At 47.5% G+C, this 23,655-nt stretch overlaps 1 long non-coding RNA gene across 1 annotated transcript; it reads left to right on the top strand.

Moving 5' to 3' along the window:
* The first annotated feature begins 19,007 nt into the window (after nt 1–19,007).
* Nucleotides 19,008–20,216, top strand: LOC123156610 (uncharacterized). The gene is made up of 3 exons (XR_006478251.1): nt 19,008–19,675; nt 19,771–19,848; nt 20,097–20,216. It is a non-coding gene; the product is annotated as an uncharacterized lncRNA (long non-coding RNA).
* The last annotated feature ends 3,439 nt before the right edge of the window (nt 20,217–23,655 follow it).

Genomic DNA, 23,655 nt, shown 5'->3' with positions numbered 1-23,655 from the left:
GGGGATTCCCAAGAATTTCAACGGGGAGGTTATGTTTCAGCATAGGTTCCTGTTCAAGGAACACTTCATCTATTTCTTCCCTTTCCTTCATAAACATATCGTTTTCATGGTCTAGCAAATATTGTTCTAACGGATCTGTTGGAGGAACAGCAATGGAAGCAAGACCAATAATTTCATCCTTACTAGATGGTTCCCTTTCACGAGGTTGTCTACTAAACTTGGCTAAATTAAACTCGTGAGACATACCATCTATGCCAACAGTGACAATATTCCTTTCAGAATTAATCTTAGCACTAGCCGTATTCAAGAAGGGTCTACCAAAAATAATGGGACAAAAATCGGCAGGGTATTTAACCTTCCCGCACAAAACTTCAACATCTCTAACAATCCCAATAGGTTTAATGGTATCCCTAATAGCAAGCTTAATAGTAACATCAATGTCTTCTAATTCAACAGGTGCAATATCGAGAATAATTTCTTTATAAAGATCATAAGGTATTGCACTAGCTCTAGCACCCATATCACATAAGCCATGATAACAATGATCTCCTATTTTAACAGAAATAACAGGCGTGCCTATAACAGGTCTACGTGTCTTAGTATCAGGTCTAGCAATATTAGCAGTCTCATCCAAGAAAGAAATAACATGCCCATCTAAATCCCCATCCAAGAGATCTTTAACTATAGCAATACTAGGTTCAATTAATTTGTTCAGGAGGTGTACACTACAAGGATTCTGGTGTATTGCAACGAAATTTGTTGCTACAACTATGTATTGTTGCAATAAAACGCAATATTACCACAAATTCTCCGGTTGTGGTAATATGCCGCACATATTGCAGTAACTTAGTTTCGTCGCGATAAATACTAACTTTGTTGCAATACAGGCCTCATATTGCAACAAACTGTATCGGCGTAGCAATATGGTAGCAGTATTGCGACAAACAAATTTCATTGCTCGAGGGCCGTCATTTCGTTGTAATAGATACTAGGTATTTCAACAAAATAACTATTCGTGGCAATATTCAGAAAGATATTGCAACATCAGTGTGACATTGCATTAGTTACAAATATTGTTGCAAAAAAGTGGCTAACTATAGCAACAAACTGCATAGGCGTTGCAATATGGTAGCGATACTGCAAAAGCAAATTCTGTTGCGTGAAGCATCCGTTTTGTTGTAATAGAGACTAGGTATTTCAACAGAATAAGTATTTGTGGTAATATTCGGAAATATATTGCAACATCAATGTGACGTTGCATTAGTTACAGGTAAAACAGTGGAAAGAGATATTTTGGAATTTATAGATATTAAGTTATGATTTTTGCAAGCTTTAAGGAGTAATTAAAATATATTTTAATTGCACCAATTTCAATTAACCAAAACAACGGAAAAAGTTTGTAAATGGATAGAACACACTTTCTTGATAGGAATATATATTTAATTTGTTAAATTTGGATTTGAAATGGCCAACTTGTTGCCATTTTAAAACTAGGGTGTTTTCTGCCAAAATAGGGACTTATCAGATGGAAACTGCAAATAGAGGGGCCCTGGTGTGAAAATTGCCAGATCCAAATCTTGAGCTGAATCCGACCGAGGACTTCTATAGCCGCATCTGCTGACCTGCGGGCCCGTGGCCTCGCTGGGGCTGAATGGCGTGGGTGGCATCCACGATGACCTCCAGGGGCAATGACAAGTGGGGCCGGCCACCGCGCAACAACCAAAAAAATGTGGAGGGTTTTGCCTGCACGGGGATTTGAACACTCGTCCTCAGTGTTGCAGATCATGGTTCATACCAATGAGTTGTGCAAATGTTGGTGAACGTAGTAGGGTCTCATGTAAATATATGGTACCCGGCCCAATCAAGAATTCAGTCACCGATGACTAGTGTCTCTTGTCCTTTTATTGGTTTGTGTCATTAAGTTGATTTAAAAAGACTGAATCATATGATTTGCTAAATACTGAATAAATTCTGTGAGTATGGTATACTTATTTGGTTATTCATTTGATTGCAACTTGGGAAGGCCCAATAGATATCTCCAATTATACTGCAAGTGTATAAGCCGCAGCAAGCCAGTTTATATTTTGAGCATAGTAGATCGATGCCATGTTTTTAAGGCTGTAACATGGTTCAAAATTGTGGATATCAGGTTCGTACCGGATTGCCTTTAACATATCGGATATCGGATGTCGGGTGATATATTGAACGATGTAGTAATATCAGAAATTAAAATTGGTCTATAATATTCTATCTATTGTGTTATAGTTGGATTGCATTTTTAATAAAATATGGAATAAACCATGGAGATTAAAATGAACACACATCATGCATGCCCAATCCAAATATACAAAAAATTGGTTCTCAGGCATGTTAGTTCATATCGGCATAACCAAAACAGTAAGAAAAAAGCATAGAATGAAACAAATAAATTCCATATCCAGTTCAAGTGCATCATGAGTAAATAGTTCAAACATATTCAATAGTAAGTGCGTGTGGGCATAATAGTAAATATTGATCCAGTCACTTCATTGTAGATTTTAGTCATCGTCAAGGAAATTGTCCTCATTCTCTCCATCATCACTTGATGAATCGTCCATCAACTGCATGGTTGTCTCTCTCCCTCAAAAACTGAAAGTACTTTGTTTTTCCTCTGCTTCGTCTGTGCCTAGTAGACAGTAGTAGAAATTTAATACATAGTGTGTGTCTGTGACTCTGTGTCCGCCCCTGGTGGGAGCGAGACGAGGACCGCCGCAGGCCATCACGTACTTGCCTGAAACTTTGTGGTTTGCAGTTGTAGCTTGTCGGAGAAGGTTGCGCCGTCACAGATGACAAACGCTGAAGGATGGAGTAGGCTTCCTACCGGAGAGCAATGGAGAAGCCGTGTAGTCACCCGTCTACCGTCGTAGGCGGCGGTCACGAGAGGAGATCGCATCAACTGCTGCTGTGTACAAGTACGCAAGAAAAAGACCTAGGTCTACTAGTACTAGGCAGGCTTGTGCACGTTTGTAGGCTGGGCTCACCCAATTTATGTAAATTGAGGCCTTTTCACGTATCGTTCATATCTGTCGGACATGTATCGGCTCGAAATAGCAGGCTGACTAGCGAGGAAGATCCGGCCCATGACGCAGGAATTGCTGAAACTGAACTACCTAGCGAAGTACTTTGTTTTTCCTCTGCTTCGTCTGTGCCTAGTAGACAGTAGTAGAAACTGAACTACCTAGTGTGTGTGTCTGTGACTCTGTGTCCGCCCCTGGTGGGAGCGAGACGAGGACCACCACCGGGGAGCGAGACGAGGACCGCCGCCGGCCATCACGTACTTGCCTCAAACTTTTGTGGTTTGCAGTTGCATCTTGTCGGAGAAGGTTGCGTCGTCACAGATGACAAACGTTGAAGGATGGAGTAGGCTTCCTATTGGAGAGCAATGGAGAAGCGGTGTAGTCACCCGTTCGACGTCGCAGGCGGCGGCCGCGAGAGGAGATTGCATCAAATGCTGCTGTGTACAAGTACGCAAGAAAAAGACCTAGGTAGGCTTGTTCACGTTTGTAGGCTGGGCTCACCCAGTTTCTGTAAATTGAGGCCTTTTCACGTATAGTTCATATCGGTCGGACATGTAACGGCCCAAAATAGCGGGCTGACCAGCGAGGAACAGTGATGAGCCGGCCCATGATGTAGGAGTTGCTGAAACTGAACTACCTCGTGAAGTACTTTGTTTTTCCTCTGCTTCGTCTCTTCCTAGTAGACAGTAGTAGAAACTGAACTACCTAGGATGTGTCTATGACTCTGTGTCCGCCCCTGGTGGGAGCGGGACGAGGACCATAGCCGGGGAGCGAGACGAGGACCGCCGCTGGCCATCATGTACTTGCCTGAAACTTTTGTGGTTTGCAGTTGCAGCTTGTCGGAGAAGGTTGCGCTGTCACAGATGACAAACGCTGAAGGATGGAGTAGGCTTCCTACCGAAGAGCAATGGAGAAGTCGTGTACTCACCCGTCTGCCGTCGCAGGTGGCGGCCGCGAGAGGAGATCGTATGAACTGCTGCTGTGCACAAGTACGCAAGAAAAAGACCTAGGTAGGCTTGTGCACGTTTGTAGACTGGGCTTATCCAGTTTATGTAAATTGAGGCCTTTTCATGTATCGTTCATATCGGTCGGACATGTATCGGCCCGAAATAGCGGGCTGACCAGCGAGTAACAGTGATGAGCCGGCCCATGACGTAGGAATTGCTGAAACTGAACTACCTAGCGAAGTACTTTGTTTTTCCTCTACTTCGTCTGCGCCTGGTAGATAGTAGTAGAAACTGAACTACCTAGTGTTTCTCTGTGACTCTGTGTCCGCCCCTGGTGGGAGCGAGACGAGGACCGCCGTCGGGGAGCGAGACGAGGACCGCCGCAGGCCATCATGTACTTGCCTGAAACTTTTGTGGTTTGGAGTTGCAGCTTGTCGGAGAAGGTTGCGCCGTCACAGATGACAAACGCTGAAGGATGGAGTAGGCTTCCTACCGAAGAGCAATGGAGAAGCCGTGTAGTCACCCATCTACCGTCGCAGGCGGCGGTCGCGAGAGGAGATCACATCAACTGCTGCTGTGTACAAGTACGCAAGAAAAAGACCTAGGTAGGCTTGTGCACGTTTGTAGACTGGGCTCACCCAGTTTATGTAAATTGAGGCCTTTTCACGTATCGTTCATAGACATGTATCGGCCCGAAATAGCGGGCTGACCAGCGAGGAATAGTGATGAGCCTGCCCCTGACGTAGGAATTGCTGAAACTGAACAACTAGCGAAGTACTTTGTTTTTCCTCTGCTTCATCTGTGCCTAGTAGACAGTAGTAGAAACTGAACAACCTAGTGTGTGTCTGTGACTCTGTGTCCGCCCCTGGTTGGAGCGAGACGAGGCCTGCCGCCGGGGAGTAAGACGAGGACCGCCACCGGCCATCACGTACTTGCCTGAAACTTTTGTGGTTAGCAGTTGCAGCTTGTCGGAGAAGGTTGCACCGTCTTAGATGACAAACGCTGAAGGATGGAGTAGGCTTCCTACCGAAGAGCAATGGAGAAGCCGTGTAGTCACCCGTCAGCCGTCACAGGCGGCGGCCGCGAGAGGAGATCACATCAACTGCTGCTATGTACAAGTACGCAAGAAAAAGACCTAGGTAGGCTTGTGCACGTTTGTAGACTGGGCTCACCCAGTTTATGTAAATTGAGGCCTTTCCACGTATCGTTCCTATCGGTCGGACATGTATCGGCACGAAATAGCGGGCTGACCAGCGAGGAACAGTGATGAGCCGGCCCATGACGTAGGAATTGCTGAAACTGAACTACCTAGCGAAGTAATTTGTTTTTCCTCTACTTCGTCTGTGCCTAGTAGACAGTAGTAGAAACTGAACTACCTAGTGTGTGTCTGTGACTTTGTGTCCGCCCCTGGTTGGAGCGAGACGAGGACCACCGCCGGGGAGCGAGACGAGGACCGCCACCGGCCATCACGTACTTCCCTGAAACTTTTGTGGTTTGCAGTTGCAGCTTGTCGGAGAAGGTTGCGCCTTCATAAATGACAAACGCTGAAGAATGGAGTAGGCTTCCTACCGGAGAGCCATGGACAAGCCGTGTAGTCACCCGTCTGCCATTGCAGGCGGCGGCCGCAGGAGGAGATCGCATCAACTGCTTCTGTGTACAAGTACGCAAGAAAAAGACCTAGGTAGGCTTGTGCACGTTTGTAGGCTGGGCTCACCCAGTTTCTGTAAATTGAGGCCTTTTCACGTATCGTTCATATCGGTCGGACATGTATCGGCCCAAAATAGCGGGCTGACCAGCGAGGAACAGTGATGAGCCGGCCCATGACGTAGGAGTCGCTGAAACTGGACTACCTCGAGAAGTACTTTGTTTTTCCTCTGCTTCGTCTGTTCCTAGTAGACAGTAGTAGAAACCGAACTACCTAGTGTGTGTCTGTGACTCTGTGTCCGCCCCTGGTGGGAGCGAGACGAGGACCGCCGCCGGGGAGCGAGACGAGGACCGCCGCCGGCCATCACGTACTTGCCTGAAACTTTTGTGGTTTGCAGTTGCAGCTTGTCGGAGAAGGTTGCGCCGTCACAGATGACAAACGCTGAAGGATGGAGTAGGCTTCCTACCGAAGAGCAATGGAGAAGCCGTGTACTCACCCGTCTGCCGTCGCAGGCGGCGGCCGCGAGAGGAGATCGCATCAACTGCTGCTGTGCAGTACGCAAGAAAAAGACCTAGGTAGGCTTGTGCACGTTTGTAGACTGGGCTTATCCAGTTTATGTAAATTGAGGCCTTTTCATGTATTGTTCATATCGGTCGGACATGTATCGGCCCGAAATAGCGGGCTGACCAGCGAGGAACAGTGATGAGCCGGCCCATGACGTAGGAATTGCTGAAACTGAACTACCTAGCGAAGTACTTTGTTTTTCCTCTGCTTCGTCTGCGCCTGGTAGATAGTAGTAGAAACTGAACTACCTAGTGTTTCTCTGTGACTCTGTGTCCGCCCCTGGTGGGAGCGAGACGAGGACCGCCGCCGGGGAGCGAGACGAGGACCGCCGCCGGCCATCATGTACTTGCCTGAAACTTTTGTGGTTTGGAGTTGCAGCTTGTCGGAGAAGGTTGCGCCGTCACAGATGACAAACGCTGAAGGATGGAGTAGGCTTCCTACCGAAGAGCAATGGAGAAGCCGTGTAGTCACCCGTCTACCGTCGCAGGCGGCGGTCGCGAGAGGAGATCGCATCAACTACTGCTGTGTACAAGTACGCAAGAAAAAGACCTAGGTAGGCTTGTGCACGTTTGTAGACTGGGCTCACCCAGTTTATGTAAATTGAGGCCTTTTCACATATCGTTCATAGACATGTATCGGCCCGAAATAGCGGGCTGACCAGCGAGGAATAGTGATGAGCCTGCCCATGACGTAGGAATTGCTGAAACTGAACAACTAGCGAAGTACTTTGTTTTTCCTCTGCTTCGTCTGTGCCTAGTAGACAGTAGTAGAAACTGAACAACCTAGTGTGTGTCTGTGACTCTGTGTCCGCCCCTGGTTGGAGCGAGACGAGGCCTGCCGCCGGGGAGTAAGACGAGGACCGCCACCGGCCATCACGTACTTGCCTGAAACTTTTGTGGTTAGCAGTTGCAGCTTGTCGGAGAAGGTTGCACCGTCTTAGATGACAAACGCTGAAGGATGGAGTAGGCTTCCTACCGAAGAGCAATGGAGAAGCCGTGTAGTCACCCGTCAGCCGTCGCAGGCGGCGGCCGCGAGAGGAGATCACATCAACTGCTGCTATGTACAAGTACGCAAGAAAAAGACCTAGGTAGGCTTGTGCACGTTTGTAGACTGGGCTCACCCAGTTTATGTAAATTGAGGCCTTTCCACGTATCGTTCCTGTCGGTCGGACATGTATCGGCACGAAATAGCGGGCTGACCAGCGAGGAACAGTGATGAGCCGGCCCATGATGTAGGAATTGCTGAAACTGAACTACCTAGCGAAGTAATTTGTTTTTCCTCTGCTTCGTCTGTGCCTAGTAGACAGTAGTAGAAACTGAACTACCTAGTGTGTGTCTGTGACTCTGTGTCCGCCCCTGGTTGGAGCGAGACAAGGACCGCCGCTGGGGAGCGAGACGAGGACCGCCACCGGCCATCACGTACTTGCCTGAAACTTTTGTGGTTTGCAGTTGCAGCTTGTCGGAGAAGGTTGCGCCTTCATAAATGACAAACGCTGAAGGATGGAGTAGGCTTCCTACCGGAGAGCCATGGAGAAGCCGTGTAGTCACCCGTCTGCCGTTGCAGGCGGCGGCCGCGAGAGGAGATCGCATCAACTGCTTCTGTGTACAAGTACGCAAGAAAAAGACCTAGGTAGGCTTGTGCACGTTTGTAGGCTGGGCTCACCCAGTTTCTGTAAATTGAGGCCTTTTCACGTATCGTTCATATCGGTCGGACATGTATCGGCCCAAAATAGCGGGCTGGCCAGCGAGGAACAGTGATGAGCCGGCCCATGACGTAGGAGTTGCTGAAACTGGACTACCTCGAGAAGTACTTTGTTTTTCTCTGCTTCGTGTGTTCCTAGTAGTCAGTAGTAGAAACTGAACTACCTAGTGTGTGTCTGTGACTCTGTGTCCGCCCCTGGTGGGAGCGAGATGAGGACCACCGCCGGGGAGCGAGACGAGGACCGCCGCCGGCCATCACGTACTTGCCTGAAACTTTTGTGGTTTGCAGTTGCAGCTTGTCGGAGAAGGTTGCGCCGTCACAGATGACAAACGCTGAAGGATGGAGTAGGCTTCCTACCGAAGAGCAATGGAGAAGCCGTGTACTCACCCGTCTGCCGTCGCAGGCGGCGGCCGCGAGAGGAGATCGCATCAACTGCTGCTGTGCAGTACGCAAGAAAAAGACCTAGGTAGGCTTGTGCACGTTTGTAGACTGGGCTTATCCAGTTTATGTAAATTGAGGCCTTTTCATGTATTGTTCATATCGGTCGGACATGTATCGGCCCGAAATAGCGGGCTGACCAGCGAGGAACAGTGATGAGCCGGCCCATGACGTAGGAATTGCTGAAACTGAACTACCTAGCGAAGTACTTTGTTTTTCCTCTGCTTCGTCTGCGCCTGGTAGATAGTAGTAGAAACTGAACTACCTAGTGTTTCTCTGTGACTCTGTGTCCGCCCCTGGTGGGAGCGAGACGAGGACCGCCGCCGGGGAGCGAGACGAGGACCGCCGCCGGCCATCATGTACTTGCCTGAAACTTTTGTGGTTTGGAGTTGCAGCTTGTCGGAGAAGGTTGCGCCGTCACAGATGACAAACGCTGAAGGATGGAGTAGGCTTCCTACCGAAGAGCAATGGAGAAGCCGTGTAGTCACCCGTCTACCGTCGCAGGCGGCGGTCGCGAGAGGAGATCGCATCAACTGCTGCTGTGTACAAGTACGCAAGAAAAAGACCTAGGTAGGCTTGTGCACGTTTGTAGACTGGGCTCACCCAGTTTATGTAAATTGAGGCCTTTTCACATATCGTTCATAGACATGTATCGGCCCGAAATAGCGGGCTGACCAGCGAGGAATAGTGATGAGCCTGCCCATGACGTAGGAATTGCTGAAACTGAACAACTAGCGAAGTACTTTGTTTTTCCTCTGCTTCGTCTGTGCCTAGTAGACAGTAGTAGAAACTGAACAACCTAGTGTGTGTCTGTGACTCTGTGTCCGCCCCTGGTTGGAGCGAGACGAGGCCTGCCGCCGGGGAGTAAGACGAGGACCGCCACCGGCCATCACGTACTTGCCTGAAACTTTTGTGGTTAGCAGTTGCAGCTTGTCGGAGAAGGTTGCACCGTCTTAGATGACAAACGCTGAAGGATGGAGTAGGCTTCCTACCGAAGAGCAATGGAGAAGCCGTGTAGTCACCCGTCAGCCGTCGCAGGCGGCGGCCGCGAGAGGAGATCACATCAACTGCTGCTATGTACAAGTACGCAAGAAAAAGACCTAGGTAGGCTTGTGCACGTTTGTAGACTGGGCTCACCCAGTTTATGTAAATTGAGGCCTTTCCACGTATCGTTCCTGTCGGTCGGACATGTATCGGCACGAAATAGCGGGCTGACCAGCGAGGAACAGTGATGAGCCGGCCCATGATGTAGGAATTGCTGAAACTGAACTACCTAGCGAAGTAATTTGTTTTTCCTCTGCTTCGTCTGTGCCTAGTAGACAGTAGTAGAAACTGAACTACCTAGTGTGTGTCTGTGACTCTGTGTCCGCCCCTGGTTGGAGCGAGACAAGGACCGCCGCTGGGGAGCGAGACGAGGACCGCCACCGGCCATCACGTACTTGCCTGAAACTTTTGTGGTTTGCAGTTGCAGCTTGTCGGAGAAGGTTGCGCCTTCATAAATGACAAACGCTGAAGGATGGAGTAGGCTTCCTACCGGAGAGCCATGGAGAAGCCGTGTAGTCACCCGTCTGCCGTTGCAGGCGGCGGCCGCGAGAGGAGATCGCATCAACTGCTTCTGTGTACAAGTACGCAAGAAAAAGACCTAGGTAGGCTTGTGCACGTTTGTAGGCTGGGCTCACCCAGTTTCTGTAAATTGAGGCCTTTTCACGTATCGTTCATATCGGTCGGACATGTATCGGCCCAAAATAGCGGGCTGGCCAGCGAGGAACAGTGATGAGCCGGCCCATGACGTAGGAGTTGCTGAAACTGGACTACCTCGAGAAGTACTTTGTTTTTCTCTGCTTCGTGTGTTCCTAGTAGTCAGTAGTAGAAACTGAACTACCTAGTGTGTGTCTGTGACTCTGTGTCCGCCCCTGGTGGGAGCGAGATGAGGACCACCGCCGGGGAGCGAGACGAGGACCGCCGCCGGCCATCACGTACTTGCCTGAAACTTTTGTGGTTTGCAGTTGCAGCTTGTCGGAGAAGGTTGCGCCGTCACAGATGACAAACGCTGAAGGATGGAGTAGGCTTCCTACCGAAGAGCAATGGAGAAGCCGTGTACTCACCCGTCTGCCGTCGCAGGCGGCGGCCGCGAGAGGAGATCGCATCAACTGCTGCTGTGCAGTACGCAAGAAAAAGACCTAGGTAGGCTTGTGCACGTTTGTAGACTGGGCTTATCCAGTTTATGTAAATTGAGGCCTTTTCATGTATTGTTCATATCGGTCGGACATGTATCGGCCCGAAATAGCGGGCTGACCAGCGAGGAACAGTGATGAGCCGGCCCATGACGTAGGAATTGCTGAAACTGAACTACCTAGCGAAGTACTTTGTTTTTCCTCTGCTTCGTCTGCGCCTGGTAGATAGTAGTAGAAACTGAACTACCTAGTGTTTCTCTGTGACTCTGTGTCCGCCCCTGGTGGGAGCGAGACGAGGACCGCCGCCGGGGAGCGAGACGAGGACCGCCGCCGGCCATCATGTACTTGCCTGAAACTTTTGTGGTTTGGAGTTGCAGCTTGTCGGAGAAGGTTGCGCCGTCACAGATGACAAACGCTGAAGGATGGAGTAGGCTTCCTACCGAAGAGCAATGGAGAAGCCGTGTAGTCACCCGTCTACCGTCGCAGGCGGCGGTCGCGAGAGGAGATCGCATCAACTGCTGCTGTGTACAAGTACGCAAGAAAAAGACCTAGGTAGGCTTGTGCACGTTTGTAGACTGGGCTCACCCAGTTTATGTAAATTGAGGCCTTTTCACATATCGTTCATAGACATGTATCGGCCCGAAATAGCGGGCTGACCAGCGAGGAATAGTGATGAGCCTGCCCATGACGTAGGAATTGCTGAAACTGAACAACTAGCGAAGTACTTTGTTTTTCCTCTGCTTCGTCTGTGCCTAGTAGACAGTAGTAGAAACTGAACAACCTAGTGTGTGTCTGTGACTCTGTGTCCGCCCCTGGTTGGAGCGAGACGAGGCCTGCCGCCGGGGAGTAAGACGAGGACCGCCACCGGCCATCACGTACTTGCCTGAAACTTTTGTGGTTAGCAGTTGCAGCTTGTCGGAGAAGGTTGCACCGTCTTAGATGACAAACGCTGAAGGATGGAGTAGGCTTCCTACCGAAGAGCAATGGAGAAGCCGTGTAGTCACCCGTCAGCCGTCGCAGGCGGCGGCCGCGAGAGGAGATCACATCAACTGCTGCTATGTACAAGTACGCAAGAAAAAGACCTAGGTAGGCTTGTGCACGTTTGTAGACTGGGCTCACCCAGTTTATGTAAATTGAGGCCTTTCCACGTATCGTTCCTGTCGGTCGGACATGTATCGGCACGAAATAGCGGGCTGACCAGCGAGGAACAGTGATGAGCCGGCCCATGATGTAGGAATTGCTGAAACTGAACTACCTAGCGAAGTAATTTGTTTTTCCTCTGCTTCGTCTGTGCCTAGTAGACAGTAGTAGAAACTGAACTACCTAGTGTGTGTCTGTGACTCTGTGTCCGCCCCTGGTTGGAGCGAGACAAGGACCGCCGCTGGGGAGCGAGACGAGGACCGCCACCGGCCATCACGTACTTGCCTGAAACTTTTGTGGTTTGCAGTTGCAGCTTGTCGGAGAAGGTTGCGCCTTCATAAATGACAAACGCTGAAGGATGGAGTAGGCTTCCTACCGGAGAGCCATGGAGAAGCCGTGTAGTCACCCGTCTGCCGTTGCAGGCGGCGGCCGCGAGAGGAGATCGCATCAACTGCTTCTGTGTACAAGTACGCAAGAAAAAGACCTAGGTAGGCTTGTGCACGTTTGTAGGCTGGGCTCACCCAGTTTCTGTAAATTGAGGCCTTTTCACGTATCGTTCATATCGGTCGGACATGTATCGGCCCAAAATAGCGGGCTGGCCAGCGAGGAACAGTGATGAGCCGGCCCATGACGTAGGAGTTGCTGAAACTGGACTACCTCGAGAAGTACTTTGTTTTTCTCTGCTTCGTGTGTTCCTAGTAGTCAGTAGTAGAAACTGAACTACCTAGTGTGTGTCTGTGACTCTGTGTCCGCCCCTGGTGGGAGCGAGATGAGGACCACCGCCGGGGAGCGAGACGAGGACCGCCGCCGGCCATCACGTACTTGCCTGAAACTTTTGTGGTTTGCAGTTGCAGCTTGTCGGAGAAGGTTGCGCCGTCACAGATGACAAACGCTGAAGGATGGAGTAGGCTTCCTACCGAAGAGCAATGGAGAAGCCGTGTACTCACCCGTCTGCCGTCGCAGGCGGCGGCCGCGAGAGGAGATCGCATCAACTGCTGCTGTGCACAAGTACGCAAGAAAAAGACCTAGGTAGGCTTGTGCACGTTTGTAGACTGGGCTTATCCAGTTTATGTAAATTGAGGCCTTTTCATGTATCGTTCATATCGGTCGGACATGTATCGGCCCGAAATAGCGGGCTGACCAGCGAGGAACAGTGATGAGCCGGCCCATGACGTAGGAATTGCTAAAACTGAACTACCTAGCGAAGTACTTTGTTTTTCCTGTGCTTCGTTTGTGCCTGGTAGACAGTAGTAGAAACTGAACTACCTAGTGTGTGTCTGTGACTCTGTGTCCGCCCCTGTTTGAGCGAGACGAGGACAACCGCCGGGGAGCGAGACGAAGACCGCCACCGGCCATCACGTACTTGCCTGAAACTTTTGTGGTTTGCAGTTGTAGCTTGTCGGAGAAGGTTGCGCCGTCACAGATGACAAACGCTGAAGGATGGAGTAGGCTTCCTACCGAAGAGCAATGGAGAAGCCGTGTAGTCACCCGTCTACCGTCGCAGGAGGCGGTCGCGAGAGGAGATCGCATCAACTGCTGCTATGTACAAGTACGCAAGAAAAAGACCTAGGTAGGCTTGTGCACGTTTGTAGACTGGGCTCACCCAGTTTATGTAAATTGAGGCCTTTTCACGTATCGTTCATAGACATGTATCGGCCCGAAATAGCGGGCTGACCAGCGAGGAATAGTGATGAGCCTGCCCATGACGTAGGAATTGCTGAAACTGAACAACTAGCGAAGTACTTTGTTTTTCCTCTGCTTCGTCTGTGCCTAGTAGACAGTAGTAGAAACTGAACAACCTAGTGTGTGTCTGTGACTCTGTGTCCGCCCCTGGTTGGAGCGAGACGAGGCTTGCCGCCGGGGAGTAAGACGAGGACCGCCACCGGCCATCACGTACTTGCCTGAAACTTTTGTGGTTAGCAGTTGCAGCTTGTCGGAGAAGGTTGCACCGTCTTAGATGACAAACGCTGAAGGATGGAGTAGGCTTCCTACCGAAGAGCAATGGAGAAGCCGTGTAATCACCCGTCAGCCGCCGCGCGAGAGGAGATCACATCAACTGCTGCTATGTACAAGTACGCAAGAAAAAGACCTAGGTAGGCTTGTGCACGTTTGTAGACTGGGCTCACCCAGTTTATGTAAATTGAGGCCTTTCCACGTATCGTTCCTGTCGGTCGGACATGTATCGGCACGAAATAGCGGGCTGACCAGCGAGGAATAGTGATGAGCCGGCCCATGATGTAGGAATTGCTGAAACTGAACTACCTAGCGAAGTAATTTGTTTTTCCTCTGCTTCGTCTGTGCCTAGTAGACAGTAGTAGAAACTGAACTACCTAGTGTGTGTCTGTGACTCTGTGTCCGCCCCTGGTTGGAGCGAGACGAGGACCGCCGCCGGGGAGCGAGACGAGGACCGCCGCCGGCCATCACGTACTTGCCTGAAACTTTTGTGGTTTGCAGTTGCAGCTTGTCGGAGAAGGTTGCGCCGTCACAGATGACAAACGCTGAAGGATGGAGTAGGCTTCCTACCGAAGAGCAATGGAGAAGCCGTGTACTCACCCGTCTGCCGTCGCAGGCGGCGGCCGCGAGAGGAGATCGCATCAACTGCTGCTATGTACAAGTTTGCAAGAAAAATACCGAGGTCTACTAGTACTAGGCAGGCTTGTGCACGTTTGGATTCCGATTGAGTTCCTGAACATGAACAGTCCGTGTCGTTTTCCTCCTGTCCCTGGCGGCTGGAACCCTACCGCCGCCAGGAGACCCAATCTCCCAGCGCCGTCCTCCGGCAACTCCCCTCCGCTGGCGACCTCGGTCGACGGTTGTGAGGGGGGTCACCGGATCCACGCGTGTGGATCGTTTTCTCTCCATAGTCTAGATTTTTAGGCTGTTCATCATCTTTGTTTCGGTGTCGACGATGACATCACTGAATAAAGATCCTTCAGATCCTTCCTTGACAAGGCCATCGGTCCTATGGTTGGGGATGGATTTGGAAACCAGTCTGTTCAAGCAAGGATGGCATGGCGGCGGCGGCATCCTTGTGGTGGACCTGTGTCCTCGGGCTCCGCCGTTGCGACGGTGTTTTCTCCAGCATCGACGCGGAGTTTGGGAGGTAGTCCAGGAGCGGATGCAGATTGTGGTCTGCATCGACGACATCTGGAAGACGGAACATGCGCTGGGCTCGTGGTTCGTGGATGGCAGGTATGGTTTCCTTCTGCAACGTCTTAGTCGCGGTGGGGTTCCAGATCTGGAGTTCAATGGTGTGTCGGGGGTGTTGCCCCGGTCTGATTCATTCAACTGTAAGGGCTTCAATTTTGGTGAGCCACCTTGGAGGCTTGCAAAGCTGTATATCAATGATGGAGCGGCTTCGAGCTCGGGTGAGGAGGTGATCCATCATTCTTTTCTTCGGTGACTGCTGTCGTGGTGCCGGAGACAGGTGATGGGCGTTGGTGTCAAGCTTAGAGATGTTCTGCTATCTTTTCAGTTTTGTCATGTCGGTCCTTACGTGACTTGTACTTTAATCTTTATGATATGAATGAGACACGTATTACCATGAAAAAAAGGCTTGTGCACTTATGTAGGCTGGGCTCACCCAGTTTATGTAAATTGAGGCCTTTTCACGTATCGTTCATATCGGTCAGACATGTATCTGCCCGAAATAGCGGGCTGACCAGCGAGGAACAGTGATGAGCCGGCCCATGAGGTAGGATTGCAGCGTAATACTAGAGGTGTTCTCTATTTTTTCTTTTTTTCTTTTTCCTTTCTTTTTTCTTCTCCTTTTTTTCTTTTTTCGTTTTCGTTTTCTTTCTTCTTCTCCGGAATTTTTCATTTTTCTTATTTTATGTCTCTTTTTTGGTTTTGTTTTGTTTCTTTTTGTTTTCATTCTACATTCTTATATGCATGCTCAAAATTTTTCAAATACTTGTTCAATTATTTTTCAAATACTTTGTTCAACATCTTTTCTAATACTTTGTTCTGCATTCTTCAAATACCTGTTATTTTTTTTTGAAATAATTGTTCAACATTTCTTATATACACATTTAACATTTGTCGAATACATGTTCAACATTTTTTCCAATACTTGTTCAACATTTTTTTTTCAAATACTTTGTTCAGCATATTTTCAAATATTTGTTCTGCATATTTCAAATACTTGTTCTGCATTTTTTGAATATATATATATATATATATATATATATATATATGATCAAGATCTTTTTAAATACTCGTTCAACATTTTTAAAGACTTGTTTAATTTTTGTAATATATCTATTTAGAATATTTTAAAGTATAAACAAATGTAAAAAAGAAAGAAAAATACGTGAAAAAAAACAGGAAACAAGCACGGCTTACTAGCGCACGTGGGCCGGCCCATATGCTCGCTGGCTTGAGCGGTCGGAGCGCTCGAGTCACTGAACGTGATAGCGATACTCAAATTTTTAAAACGATATCACAGCTTTGTACCGATGGGCAGTTAAAACTGATATTGCGGCCAATACGACCGATATTTAAAAGCTCATACACACAAACTAGATTAAACTAGCTAGATAAACTTGTTGTCGCCGATGCCGCCGTCTCCTCCTTACCGGAGTCACTGTCGTCACCCTCGTCTTCGGACTCGTTGGAGATGACCTCGGCAGGCAGCAGCTTCCCTGCGTGTTGCATATCATGGAAGAGCTCGCGGAGAGCCGGGTTTGAAGCTGGTACTCCGCCCAAAGCGCTGGCAGCTGCGCAGCCGCAGTCGCATCTTCAGCGTCAGCGGCGGTCCTTGCTGCCCACCACGCCTACTCCGCCATGCGTGGTTAGGTTGAAGAGCCGGCCGTAGCGCCGCAAGGTCCTCCACGCACGAGACTTGGATACGGTGCTGTGAGACTTGGCACCGCACTTGCGCACGCCCCTCCCGTTACCTGTCTGACATGGGAGGATAGAGGCCAGAGCCGTCGGCCTCCGTCGTCGTTCTGGTGCCTGCGGGCAGAGAAGCCGCCGCCGCGCGCGCCACCTCCACCGCGGCACCCGAAGCCATCGGCTTCATCGTCGTTCCAGCGCTTGCGGGCGGAGAACCCGCCGCGCGCGCCGCCTCCACCGCGGCACACGAAGCTGCCACCCCCTATGCACATTTATTGGGGCAAAATACTAATTTCCTTCGAGCTAGGCCCTCTACTTAATATTTTCTTCACAAAATTGTCCAAAGTTGGGGGCCATAGACCCAGCAGTAGACTAAGCTCCGCTACTGTGGAATGAACATCAAGTAATACCTTTACTTTGCTCTCTGCCTCAGCTGTGCCGCGGATGGCTTATGAGTTCTGAGGATGGACACCCACCTCGTCGGACATCTGGCAGCCTGCCGCCTCGCCGGGGTCGTAGCTATATACTTTTGTATTTCTTTTCGTCAAACTCAGGAAAAAAAAAGTGCAGCTGACAGGATCGATATGATGATCTCAGCATACGAAAGGAAAGAACGCAAACATAAGCTGCCTCTCCCCATCTTTCTGTGAGTTGTAGTTCAAAACTGGCCAAGTTTTTGCTGCTTTCTAAAATGATTTTCGAAATTGTAGTGCAAACCTAGTTGTACCTACAACTGGGTCGTCCGGCGACAACACGCTAGCACCGGTCACGAGCCCTACTTCCGCGCGGTGGCCACCCCTACCAGGCTGCAGCTCGTGCCGTCCTGACCCGGGCGGCAAACCCCGGCCGGCGAGCCGCCCCTCCGAACTTGCACGCCGCTTCTGGTCGACCATGGCTCCCGTCGCCCGCTTCCTCCATCCTCGTTGCTGACCAAGCAGTTCTGTTGTTCCTCTTCCCAACCTTCGTCCGCGAGATCGAGCCTCTCCACGGTCATGGATGCGAGCTTCCCGCAGGCCGCCTACCGCCGGAAATTGGGAAGCTGACGGACGTGAGAGAATTTAGCAGCATATATATATATATCTCATATTGCTTTGAAATATCATTTTTCCAATTTATTTCATCCATACCAAAAAAAAAAACACGCGAACATTTTCTTTTTTCGGTCACCCCGTAAACGTACACAGCAAAGATAAGACCATGAGATTAATCCACTTGATTAAATCTAACCGTCTAGATTATACTAATCCCGAGTCAAATGTGCGCATAGCAATTACCTGGAGCGGAAAACGCTCTGCCGGCAGAGAAAAGCGGCCGCGACTCTCGGCGCAAATCTTGCCCCGTAAAAAAAAAAGCCCCCCTCTCCCCACAACAGAAAAGGCCTAACAAATCTCACGCCCGCGCCGCCGTTCGCCTTCCCCTGCCGCCCTACCCGCGCCGCCATTCACGCCTCCGTGGACTGGCGCGTCTCCCCTTCACGCGTGGCCTGCAGCGTTGGGCCAATTGCCGAACCGCAGTGAATGGCGGCAGAGAGGAACAAGAGGAGGAGAGGGAGGGAGGCGTGGCTCGCCGGCCAGCGGAGGCACGAGACCTCCTAACTGGCGGCAGGAGGGGAGGGTTAGAGGCGCGGCGAACGGTTACGGCTCGCCGGCCGGCTGAGGCGTGAGATCGGCGGCGAACGTGAGCCCTCAAGTTCTGCAGCTTGCCGTGAACGTGCCGCGCATGCTGCGTCAAGTCGGTGGCGAGTGGCGACGGCGGCGTGTTCCACCCACTCGACTCGAATGGCAGATGCCCAGCACCACCGTGAGGGTTGAAGGTGTGTTCCATCCCATTGTCGTTGTCGCAAACTCGCAATCGGCCGGCAGCAAGCCACCGAATAATCCATCAGCGAAGACGCTAGAGTCTCAGCTGCAGGTAAACTACAGTTTACTGATGCACATGCCAAAAGGCTGCGCCCTTTATTTATGAATTTACAGTTTCATATGAGTCATTGTAATCTGGGAGGTGCATTTTGCCCAGACGCTCAACAATCTTTCCAGAGATCATTGAATCCATGATATGCGCTCATAGTTAGGATCATGATCTGTTTCTCTTATCATAATAGAATAAGTAATTAGCATTTTATTTCTATAATATATTGCTTATGGGGGTGCTTCGAATGAGTTCTTCAGTTACAGTTGCGTTACATGGGTTATAATTATTATACTCCTAAGTTTATAATTTCTGATGTGAAATTCTCTGTATTGCTATTATTAATTAAGAGTTCTGTTGGATTCCTCATTGCATCAAGAAGCATGCGTTCTGGGTCACACTTATACTTGAAAACACCATCACTCTGCAATAATTTGAAAATATGTGGCATTTGTATCAATTACTACAAGATCTAGGCTGTGACAACATATCAACATTGCTCTCTAATAGTGCAAGGCTTTATTTGGCGAACATATAATGAATAAGTTGTTTTAGAAGATCTAGTGAATAAGTTGTTAATTCAGTTTTTATCTCTGATCTCTCTAATACTTTTTGATACAAAAAAAATGTTCCTGCCGGCCAAGCGCAGCAGCGACGCCCGCTTGTTGGATCATCGTGGCTAGCTTTATCATCTATTATTGCAGAGTGTTTGGGCCGGCTGGCTCGCTTCGATTTGGGGAATTTTGGATAAAGTCTGCTCTAATTACTTTGGTTTATAGATTGCTGCACATTCTTCTTAATGGATAATTTAAATCGAAACAATAGTTATTAATTTTTGGCCCGCCATCCATAGAAAAAATTTGTGTACTGTGGAGGTTAACTGAAGAATTGTTCACCCAAAACAATTGGACTCAAAGAAGCAGAGGAGAGATGTGAGAAACTTGAGAGGAAAGTGACAAGGAATTGACCCATTGTGGTACAATCAGGACCTTTGCTGGTGCGATTGGATCATGCGGAGATAAATGGATCTGCTCCAGAAGAGAAAGAGAACATAGGGAAGAGAGGAGGAGACGTGCGTGAGACGGGGCCTTGTAGTTATTTCGTTGCATGTTCCCAATGTAGTTTTTTTTCCTTTTTTCTTATTTTTTTGTTAAACTGATTTGGTTTTATGCCTGATTTATGTATTGCGTTTCTTCTTAAATTGACTCAAATTCTGATATTACCTACACCGGGGAACAATGATGAATTCTACGGAGGATGCTCATGGTACACAACATCCTTACTTCATAATTACCTATCTGAATGGTGCACAACATCAATGCTTTGTTAATGCTAAGTCCCTTGATTGATTTTGTGTGCAGGAAGGAAAGGCTTTGTTGTCTTAACAAGGATGGAAAGTATAACAACATACACAAACCAACATGGACAACCCAAATCTGGTAAATTGTTTATGTCATTTAAGTTGTCTCTAGCATTTGTTATAATGCATAAAATCCTGGTATGGGTTAAATTGCTAAACCTTCAAGACTGCTCATTGGAGTGAGGACGTGGTCGGACATTCACCCTACCATCCATTGACTCATTGTTGTTGTTATCATAGTGCATACAACCTTTTTCACATGTGTTATCTTATTTTACCATGGATAATGCACTGCTTATGTATATTCATTTGTTGTATGCTTTATAGGACAGATGGGACCTGGAAGATACACCACAAACCGAAGAATAAGTTCTCAAAAGTGCGGAAGAGCGTTGGCGACCAACTCTAAGCTCCACTTACAAGGCATACAAAACAGATACAACTAGATTGGCAAATATGCTGGAAGATTTACAACCAGAAGAGTGGGAATGGATGATTAAGTACTTTGGCACTGATTCAAAATTTTAGGTTAGCTCTAAGGTCACTCTTTGTCTACTATGTGTTAAGATGAAATAGCTTTTCTGTCTGGCTATATTTGGTTTCGATGAATTGATAGGAACGCAGCCAAAAGAACACCGATAGTCGTAAGAAACAGAAGACAAAACACATATTTGGATCAAAATCTTACTCGCAACTAAGTTTCGAGAAGGTATGAGTCTAACTAAATATGATGCCTAGATGCTATCTATGATTTCATGTTTTAAGCATCTCATTGCTATATTACTTTCAGAGAAACTTTGTAACTGGAGAAGAGCCAGATTGTATTGCTATGTGGGAACTCACCCACACGAAGAATGGAACATGGTCTAACACTGAGTCCCGGGATGTTTACGTGAGTACACTGACTTTTGGTTATTCTATAGTTATTCAACGATGTGCATTTGGCATGCTTCTGCATCTTCTGGGATTATTCATGCGTTGGATCGTGTTATTCTTGTTTCATCTTTTATAGTGTCAATATTGATGCTGCACCTATAGTTGTTCTTTCCGTTTTTAGGACCAAGCACATCTAAGATGTTGAAAACTGAGAGACTGAAACTCATGGTCCACTTTCATGTGAGCATGTCATTGGCCTTCGTAATTAGCTAGCTGCTTCTTAGCTTTCACCATGCATTGTTGCTGCATCGAGTCACAACTTAAAAAATGAATATGTGCTAGCTAGGGACATGAACTTAACTGAAACTCCACAAATTAAATCAAGAGTGGAAGATTTTAGTACATGTACTTGTGCTTATGCTTTAGACATTTACACTTGTAAAACTATTTTGATCCCTCAGTTACATGCTTGCTGACACTGTATCATCAGCTTAGTTTTGATGACCGTTCTTTTTAACAATGGGGCTGAAATAATTGTATGATGTATGTTATGTTGGACTCATTAACTATAACTATTTTTTTCCTTGATTGCAGGATCCAAAGAACTAGTTCGTCTGGATTCTAGACCACGGACAATTTATTCTTGGGACATAATTAGGATGCCTAAATTACATAATTAAGATGCCTAAATTACATTTGAGTTTCATTTGATGGATATTTGCTATGGGAGTTATGAATTTTATGAATCTACATATTGTACGTATTGTTTTGAATATTGTAATTGAATGCCTGTATTTTTTTGGGTTGCAATAGGCTATTGCCACAACCCACTTTTCGTTGCCACATGTTAGCACCACGAAAATTTAAATTGTCGCAATAGTTTCTCGCTACAAACATTTAATTCGTTGTGGTACCTATTTATCACCGCCAAAACTAGTATGTTGCAATTTCCTATTACGACGAATGGAATATTTGTTGCCATAACTTAATGCCACAAGTGTAGCGGTTTGTGGCAAAATGCCTAATGCCACAAAAACAAGTATTGTTGACATAGTTTATTACCACAATTGACTATTACCACGGAACAGTATGCACCATGAAATGAGCGTCGTTGGCATAGGTTGTTGCAACAAATGTCCATCGCAATGAGTTATCAGTCGCCATGAATTGTTACATGTTGCATTAAAGCTATCTCTACAAAGCAAATTGTGGTATCAGATGAGTGTTGCCACGGGAAAACATGTTGCGACTTCCCACATGGTTGTTGCAATAGCACACTTTATTGCCACAATTGCTTTTTTTGTGGCAATAACCTATTACCATACGTCTAGTCGCAACGGCTGCCAACGAATGCTGTTTCGTGGCAATATGTACTTATTGCTACAAATCAGCATGTATTGCGACGAACAATTTTGTTGCAATAAACCTCCTTTTCCTGTTAGAATAAAAGATCACGCTAAAGCTTCGACTGTTGTTCGTAAGAGTAATATTTAAACTCTCTCCTTAGGGAGATCAACGTGAGTAGCAAAATATTCACACAAAGTAGCTACTATCTCAAAGTCAAGTCCATACTTAGCGCTAAATCCAAGAAAAACATCGGTATCCATAAAAGATTTAACACAATCAAACTTAGGTGTCATACCTGACTCCTTACCATCGTCGGAACCCTAATCTTCAGAGTTGCATTTAATTCTTTCCAATAAGTCCCATTTGAAATCAATAGTCTTCAGCATATAAGAACCAGCACAGGAAGTATCGAGCAAGTTGCGATTATCGAGAGAAAGCCGAGCATAAAAATTCTGAATAATCATTTCCCGAGAGAGCTCATAATTGGGGCATGAATACAACATTGATTTAAGCCTCCCCCAAGCTTGAGCGATGCTTTCTCCTCCGCGAGGCCAGAAATTATATATGTAATTACGATCACGATGAACAAGATGCATAGGATAGAACTTCTGGTGAAATTCCAACTTCAGACGCTTATAATTCCAAGATCTCGTATCATCACATAGCCTATACCATGTCATTGCATCTCCCTTCAAAGATAAAGGGAATACCTTCCTTTTGACAACATCATCGGGAATGCCTACAGGCTTAAATAATCCACAAACTTCATCCACAAAGATAAGGTATAAATCGGGATGCAATGTTCCGTCTCCTGCAAAAGGATTAGCTAGCAGTTTTTCTATCATACCCGAAGGAATCTCAAAGTGAATATTTTCATAAAGTTCAGTAGGTTGAGGAGCATCTCTTCGCTCTTCTGGTTGGGGTGAAGATACCCCAAACAATCCCCTCAAAGGATTAGTTTCCATAGTGACAAGTAACATAAAATTTCAGCACACTATATAAATGTTTCCTTACCAAGTTCCACTCACCAAAAGCGCTACGCTCCCCGGCAACGGCACCACAAAAGAGTCTTGATGACCCACAAGTATAGGGGATCTATCATAGTCCTTTGGATAAGTAAGAGTGTCGAACCCAACGAGGAGCAGAAGGAAATGATAAGCGGTTTTCAGTAAGGTTTTGTCTGCAAGCACTGAAATAGTAGGTGATAGATAGTTTTGTGATAAGATAAATAGTAACAAGCAAAAGGTAAATAAAGTAGATAAAGTGCAGCAAGGTGGCCCAATCCTTTATGTAAAAAAGGATAAGCCTGGACAAATTCTAATAATGAAGGAGCTCCCAAGGACACATTGGGAATTATCGTCAAGCTAGTTTTCATCACGTTCATAAGATTCACGTTCAGTACTTTGATAATTTGATATGTGGGTGGACTGGTACTTGGGTACTGCCCTAACTTGGACAAGCATCCAACTTATGATTAACCCCTATTGCAAGCATCTGCAACTACAAAAAGGAGTATTTAGGTAAACCTAACCACAACATTAAACATATAGGTCCATATCAACCCCTAATGAAGCAACGCATAAACTAAGGTTTAAGCTTCTGTCACTCTAGCAACCCATCATCTACTTATTACTTCCCCATGCCTTCCTCTAGGCCCAAATAA

The sequence above is a fragment of the Triticum aestivum genome, chromosome 7B, assembly GCF_018294505.1.
Source record: "Triticum aestivum cultivar Chinese Spring chromosome 7B, IWGSC CS RefSeq v2.1, whole genome shotgun sequence".
Classification (NCBI taxonomy): Eukaryota; Viridiplantae; Streptophyta; class Magnoliopsida; order Poales; family Poaceae; genus Triticum; species Triticum aestivum.
This window is presented reverse-complemented; position numbering and strand designations above follow the sequence as displayed.